The sequence below is a fragment of the Ranitomeya variabilis genome, chromosome 5, assembly GCF_051348905.1.
Source record: "Ranitomeya variabilis isolate aRanVar5 chromosome 5, aRanVar5.hap1, whole genome shotgun sequence".
Lineage (NCBI taxonomy): Eukaryota > Metazoa > Chordata > Amphibia > Anura > Dendrobatidae > Ranitomeya > Ranitomeya variabilis.
The window spans coordinates 35725053-35733321 of record NC_135236.1 but is presented as its reverse complement, the minus strand read 5'-3'; positions in this window follow the sequence as shown (position 1 = coordinate 35733321).

Sequence of the window (8269 nt, the reverse complement as noted above, 5' to 3'; positions counted from 1 at the left end):
CATTACTTCAGAATATAATCAAACTCACAGAAATATCATGGGAACCATGTAATTGGAAACATACTGGCCTAAACTTTCATTTAAACCTCCCCATGTAGTTAAATGGATAGTAATTGTATACTCCTTCATATTACGAAAAAACAAAGAAATGGAGTTCTATACTGTATTGTTTAAAACAGTATAAAAAAACTTTATTAAATATTTATACACAATGTAGATATTAGTTGAAGGAACAAAAAGGAAGGACACATGTCTGGTGATGAGCGAACGTGCTCTCCTGTCATGATCCATGTTTGGATCTGTGGCAGATCTGGTTTCCCTCAGATTTAAACCTTTTTCCCTTCAGGTCATCGGGGTTTAATGCAGTTTTCCCCTGGGTGGCCACTGGTGTAATTACATTGCTGCCTAGACTGCTGATGCAGGTGGTGACCACTCCCACCATCCTTCAAAAGCTCACCTGATGCATCAGCTGACTGTTGGTTATACAGGTCCTTTAGAAAACTGACCTGGCTGGAGAAGGAGCTTGCTGAGTGCTGTGGTTCTTCAGCTGAATCATATCTGGTGCCTTACTCTGCTGTGTGGTGCATTGCAGCAGAGAAAGCTAAGTGTAGTGTTATTGTTTCTTTGTCCCTTTGTTGTCTGTAGCTTCCTCGGTGTACCCTTGTGTGTTTTGCCATTTTGTGACCATCCCCTCATCGGGACGGGTCTCGCCAGGACAGTCACTTCGTGACATTATAGCCCAACAGCCCATTTTTTCTGGTGAGCCATGGCTCAAATGCAGGCCTTTGACCAACTTGTTCAGACCCTCACTGAGGAGTTTAACCCTAATGTTCTGTTCGGGTCATAGTGACCCGAAAAGACTTTTGCGGCCCTGTAGATTTTTTTCTGTAAGTCTATAAAACTTGAGACTCCTTGACTTTTCCTCATTTGGGGGGACCTACCTATGAGTATTTTTTTTTTTTTCGTTTACTTTTTGCTACACGCAAAAAGTTACACTTGTTGTGTTCGGGTCATAGTGACCCGACATCGTTTTTTACAGCTGTGAGGCCATATTTTCAGTGAAATAAAGGAGTTATAACCTCAGTTGGGTCTATTTATTGCATCTACTATTGTATATCAATTGATTTATTTCCTAAATTATTTCAATGGGGTCGTACACGCGCTCTACCGGGGGTATGCATTGAGATCTGCGCACCATAAAAATGGCTTTATATTGATTACTTTTGGTGCGCAGTCTATACTAAAATGTAGAGTGCATCCAGAGAGATCACTAGGTGTGCACTACACGTGTATATTATGCGCAGAGCGGACTGCTCAAAACGCGCTGTCTAAGATGTTTTTTTTTTGTAAAGCTGAGCTGTAAAGTCTTGCAAATAATTTTTTTTTGCTAAGTAAGTCTGTCTCCCTGGCTTATCTGCTTGTTTTCAGAAGGGTTCTTATCTTCTCTGCTCTTATCAGTACACATGTTTTGTTTTTGTTTTTTTACAAAATATGTGTAGTTTTCTATTTTCGTTTTGCTCATTGATCTGTTTTTTCAGAATAAAAACAAACAAAAAAGATTTCTAGTTCATTTTTCTTTTTTTTTTTACTACCAAACATGTTCACAAACTGTCTAGTAAGCAAAAAGTATAAAAAAAAGATGGAGTTAGAGTGTCTAAAATCAAGGTTTAATAAGCCGGGTCATAGTGACCCGGAACACTACAAGTGTATAGTAAATGCGAACAAAACAGCAGGGTTAAGGTGCTGCGTCGTGAGGTGGTGCAGCAGCTGCAGCAGTTGGTGGGGTTTTGGGCTTTGGCCCAGGTGCAACCAGAACCGAAGATATCTCTTCCTGACAGGTTCTCTGGAGGGAGAGATAAATTTTCAGTTTTTCAGGCGGCCTGCAAGTTGTACTTCAGGCTCTGCCCTCGTTTATCAGGGAGTGAGGAACAGTGTGTGGGGATTATAATCTCCCTTTTTAAAGGGTACCTGTCACCTCGTTTTTTCAGTATGAGATAAAAATACTGTTAAATAGGGCCTGAGCTGTGCATTGCAATAGTGTATTTTGTGGACCCCGATTCCCCACCTATGCTGCCAAAATACGTTACCAAAGTAGCCCTTTTCGCCTGTCAATCAGGCTGGTCTGGTCAAAAGGGCGTGGTGTCTTCCCCCAGATCTTGCTTAGTTTTCCGTTGGTGGCGTAGTGGTGTGCGCATGTCCAAGGTCCCGAATCCACTGCACAGGGGAGTGGAAAGAGCGCGATGTGGAAAGAGCGCGATGTGCACTATTTCATTGGTGATCGTGGGGGCGGCCATCTTCCTTTGGCCGCGCGTGCGCAGAAGCGGCGCTCTGCTGGCCGCGGCTTGAGGAAAATGGCCGCGGGATGCCGCGCGTGCGCAGATGGAGATCGCGGCGGCCATTTTCCTGAAGCCGAGATGCGTACTCTGCTTCAGGAAAATGGCCTCCGCGATCTCCATCTGCGCACGCGCGGCATCCCGCGGCCATTTTCCTGAAGCCGCGGCCAGCAGAGCGCCGCTTCTGCGCACGCGCGGCCAAAAGAAGATGGCCGCCCCCACCGATCACCAATGAAATAGTGCACATCGCGCTCTTTCCACTCCCCTGTGCAGTGGATTCGGGACCTTGGACATGCGCACACCACTATGCCACCAACGGAAAACTAAGCAAGATCTGGGGGAAGACACCATGCCCTTTTGACCAGACCAGCCTGATTGACAGGCGAAAACGGCTACTTTGGTAACGTATTTTGGCAGCATAGGTGGGGAATCGGGGTCCACAAAATACACTATTGTAATGCACAGCTCAGGCCCTATTTAACAGTATTTTTATCTCATACTGAAAAAACGAGGTGACAGGTGCCCTTTAAGGGTGATCCCCAGTGGAATGACCCTGCTCTGAGGAGCCATTATAGGCAGGGTCTATCTCCAAGGTTGCAGGATTCTCTTGTGCAGTACACTGCCCTAGGTCATTGTCCCTTGCCATCTGGGTAGATAGACGCTTGAGGGAGAGACATACACCAAAGGTGCCCCAGGTAGTCCTTGCTAGGGAGGAGGACACACCTGAGCAGGTGGACGAACCCATGCAGGTGGGAGGAGGTGGTTCCCAAACGGGGTTGCCTGTGGTTCGCCATGGTGTTGGGGCATGTTTTTACTGTGGGCAGACTGGTCATTTCATCGATGTCTGCCCAGATCATGCCAAAATACCTGTACCACCTAAGAAGAAGCCGCCTCCTCCTGGTCGTGTGGAGTTAGGTGATCAGGGAAAGTATATTTCCTCCATTTCTTCTCCTCAGTATACCTTGTCAGTTGAAGAAGTGGTTGGCGGGGTAACTGAGTGTATACTGGTGCTTGTGGACAGTGGAGCAGGTGTCAATCTGGTGGATGCTCATTTTGTCCAGACTAATGCTGAGCGAGCACTAAAATGCTCAGGTGCTTTTTGCTCCGGTCGAGCAGATTGGAATTCTCTGGTACTAGACCCGAGCAATGAGCCCACTGTAAGTCTATGGGAGACCCGAGTATTTTTAGTGCGATCCCCCCAGGGGTTCAGTTTAAGGTCTAAAATAAAAACGTCTGAAAATGATGGAAACACTGCTCAAATTACACAGGGACCTCATGGGCATTGCCCCTGGAAGCATTCCTGACTCCTAGTTCATAGCTTTAAACAATTTTTTCCTAGAAACATGCCATTTTACCCAGTGTCACAAAAAACACACTAAAACGAAACCAAAATGGATTTTGCTGGGAAATATGTCAAGGTACATCCTTTGCAGGTTAATGACCTGTAAGGCCAACTAATTCACCCCAGACCGAAAATTTTCTCCCCCACTTAGGCTTAGTTCAGACGCAGCATTTTTGAAGCGCTTTTCAACTTTAACATTGCTTTCAACCACTGCAAATGCATTCACTGGGAAATGTCATTGTAACATTTAACAACCCTAGCTGGCCATGTGGTGTGTGACACATAAGGAGACACATCTTGTTTCATTTATGAAGGAGGGGCTCTTAAAGTCACAGAGCCTATTTTTACTGGTGCAACAGACGGCATTAATATTCATAAAGGGCCATTATTAAACTGTTGTAGCCTACGCTGTGAGTGGATGGATTGCCAAGAATTATGACACACCGCAATATCCCTTTCATAAGATGTCCAGGAGAGCTTCCTGAAAAAATGTTGCATTGAATGCAAGGGCATGCCCTGCTACCCAATAAGCCTTTGAACCCACATACTGGATGTGCCCATGAAAATCCACTTCACAATATGCATTTTGTACTCTTGTACTCCTTTGTTTTAGACATTGGCAGCAAGGCCAGCCCTGCTGCCTAGTCATATGCACCCCACTACGCCTTTGAACCCACATACTGGATGGGCCCATGAAAATCCACTTGTATTTTTTTAATGGTATGATGGTTCCCTCTTTGCAGAATTATTTACAGGAGAATTTGGCAATTTTGTTGGCCATGTTTTTAACACTAAGGTTCAGATACGGCTTTAAATAAGGCTAATACTTGCAATACAACCCAATTTTATTGCAAACTGCAAAATTCAAGGAATAGTATGATTGAATAGTGTGAGTGCTTACACTTTTGTATATGTTAACATACAAAGGTTAATTAGTACATTTAAGGATTATGAATATATAAAGATTAAGTACATACAGTATACTGACATCATCAACAAGAGGCTTTTAAACATCATCTGTCTGGAATATCAGAGCAACACGAAGACAGAGAACCCCTGGGAGATTACCTACACTGCATGGGCATCCCCAATTATGCAGGTATGAGCACACTGTACATGTACAGGTACCCCCGTTTTGGCATCTGTTTTAGTCATGTTTCTATGGTCTTATATAGTGTTTTACACTATGTAGTAGCTCTATTTTCACCCAGCCCTTCAACTGGCCAGCTTTCAAGGTTGTATGAAATGGAGATATCATGGAGTCATCAGACGAGGGGCCATAAGCCCCTAGAATATAAAAGCCACAAGGATTTAGATCACACCACCACAGGCAGAGTTACAGTAAACCTTAATGACTTACAATGACAAACAGCAACCATATAGAGGCTTCAAACTTTTCCTGAAGTGACTAAACAAACATTTCTCAAGATTGTGACACTATGAGCATTGTCTGTTTTGTTGTGTATGTTTTACAAGAAATGCAGCTATGTGATTGTCTGAATGCATTCGGTATACAGTATTTTAATCTGGATTCCAAATCGCCATTTGTATATTTGTCATTTGTATATTTGATGCAGCCAGAGTTATGGCTCTCAAGGAGAGAAACTAATATATTGGACAAAGAAATATTTGTAATGAACTACTGAGCCAAACTAACAGCATTGCTTTATAAAATTTATATGAAGTGTATTGTGTCCAATGTGAGCAACCAGGCAATGCAAAAATGAGCTTTTCAAGTGAGCTCTTCACGGTACACAAATGTTATGAAGTCTTTGCCAACAAGGATGTGGTTTCACCAATGTGGGGTACCTTTTTTAAAAATATACTATTGCCATCCCAGCCCCTCTTGCTCAACATTCACGGGCCTATATCAGTACAGAACACGTTAACCCTGGTGATCTAGTGGCAGTTAAACAAGAGACATTGCAGGAGACAGAGTTAAGAAGAAGGCCCAATGTAGTGGTGTGGGTCACTGAGACTTAAAATGGATTGAATGAGCTGCCAAACAATTCCCAATGGGGGTACCTATTTAAAAAATATACTAGTGCCATCGCAGCCCCCTTGCCCCAAATTCACAGGCCTATAACAGTGGTCATCTAGTGGTTCTGGATGATGAGGATGAGGATATGGAGGAGGATAAGAACAAACAGACCAAATCTGGAAGTGTATACCCATGTGTGGTTGTGAAGAGGTGCATGAGAATACACCTCCACAAAACTGAGAATGGATTTGAGGTTATGTTTCGCTGTTTTCACTTGGTGGTGTACAGAAGTCTTTCCCAATCCAGCCCTTGTTCATTTTTATAAGAGTCAGCCTGTCAGCATTTTCAGTTGAAACGTGGATGCGCTTATCTGTTATAATTCCACCAGCGGCACTAAAAACACGCTCGTAGGTATAGTATGCTTGTCACAAGTTATTTAAACTTGGAGCACGCAGATATATGAAGCCCGTCACGGAAATACCACACTGACAAATATGTGGCCTTTTTTTAAAAATGCTAAATAGTGCTGTATATAAGTAGCGTAATGGACAGCAAAAACTCTGGAAAACCGGCCTAAAATGCCCAAACTTGGAGCACGCAGATATATGAGGAGTGCCCCGGAAATACCACACTGACAAATATGTGGCTTTTTTCTTTTAAATGCTAAATAGTGCTGTATATAAGTAGAGTAACGGACAGCAAAAACTCTGGAAAACCGGCCTGAAATGCCCAAACTTGGAGCATGCAGATATATCAGGCCTGTCACGGAAATACCACACTGATAAATATGTGGCCTTTTTTTAAATGCTAAACAGTGCTGTGTATAATTTAACTAGCTATTGAACCCGTTCTACGCCCGGGTGGCGAGCATTTATATTGGTATATGGTCTCCATCCTGGTATGTGCTGCTCCCATCTTGCTCTCCCATCCTGTCATGTGCTGCTCCATCCTGCGCCCCCATCCTGTCATGTGCTGCTCCATCCCGTGTCCCCATCCTGTCATGTGCTCCCATCCTGCACCTCCATCCTGTCATATGCTGCTCCATCCTGCATCCTCATTCTGTCATGTGCTGCTCCCATCCTGCGCCCCCATCCTGTCATATGCTGCTCCATCCTACACCCCCATCCTGTCATGTGTGTGCCCCAATTCTGTCATGTGCTGCTCCCATCCTGTGCCCCCAATCTGTCATGTGCTGCTCCCATCCTGTGCCCCATCCTGTCATGTGCTCCCATCCTACACCCCCATCCTGTCATGTGCTGCTCCCATCCCGCGCCCCCATTCTGTCATGTGCTGCTCCCATCCCGCGCTCCCATTCTATTATGTGCTGCTCCCATCCTGCGCCCCCATTCTGTTGTAATGTGCTGCACCCATTCTGCCTGTTCCTGTTTCCATTCTGCCATATGTTGCTCCCATCTTTTTCTCTCCGGCTCTACTGCCCGCGGGCGCCTGTGCTGAGTGCCGGCGCCTGTGCTGAGTGCCGGCGCCTGTGCTGAGTGCCGGCGCCTGTGCTGAGCGCCGGTGGCTGTGCATGGCTGTGCTGAGCGCCGGCGGCTGTGCGTGGCTGTGCTGAGCGCCGGTGGCTGTGCGTGGCTGTGCTGAGCGCCGGCGGCTTTGCGGAGCGACGGCGGCTGTGCGTGGCTGTGCTGAGCGCCGGTGGCTGTGCGTGGCTGTGCTGAGCGCCGGCAGCTGTGCGTGGCTGTGCTGAGCCCGGTGGCTGTGCGTGGCTGTGCTGTGCGCCGGCAGATGTGAGTGGCTGTGCTGAGCGCCGGCGGCTGTGCGGAGCGCCGGCGGCTGTGCGTGGCGGTGCTGAGTGCAGGCGGCTGTGCGTGGCGGTGCTGAGTGCGGGCGGCTGTGCGTGGCTTTGGTGAGTGTAGGCGGCTGTGCGTGGCTGTGGTGAGTGCGGGCGGCTGTGGTGAGTGCGGGCGGCTGTGCGTGGCTGTGGTGAGTGCGGGCGGCTGTGTGTGTGGCTGTGGTGAGTGCGGGCGGCTGTGTGTGGCTGTGGTGAGTGCGGGCGGCTGTGGTGAGTGCAGGCGGCTGTGCGCTGCTGTGCTGGGAGCCGAGTGCCGGGGGTCTGAGCAGGCGGGGACACCGGTGCGCTGTGGGGGTCAGGTGCCGGAGTCTCCGCTAGCTCAGGCCCCCGGCACTTGCTATATTTACCTGACTGTCTCGTTCCACTGCTGCGCGCCGCTTCATCCTCCACATCCTCTGGCTGTGACTGTTCAGTCAGAGGGCGGCGCGCATCAAGCGCGTCATCGTGCCCTCTGAACTGAACGTCACAGGCAGAGGATGGAGCATCGCGCATCGGTGGAACGGGACAGTCAGGTAAATATAGCATACTCACACCCTCCTGGCTGGTACTTGCTTTTCCGTTGGAGATCGCGGTGTGCGTTCAGTGCTTACGCATACCGCGATCTCCTGGGAGCGTCACTCTGTGAGGTCCAGACTGCGCCGGCGCTTGCGCTTGCGCAGTCTATAAAGGCTTCGGACAGAGTGACGCTCCCAGCGTTATATTATAGATTGCAAAATCATGAAGCACCACAGTAGATAGTGATAGAGAGCAAAGCACATTAGCTCTCACTACGCGCCGAACGGGCGCTAACAAACCAGGATAGC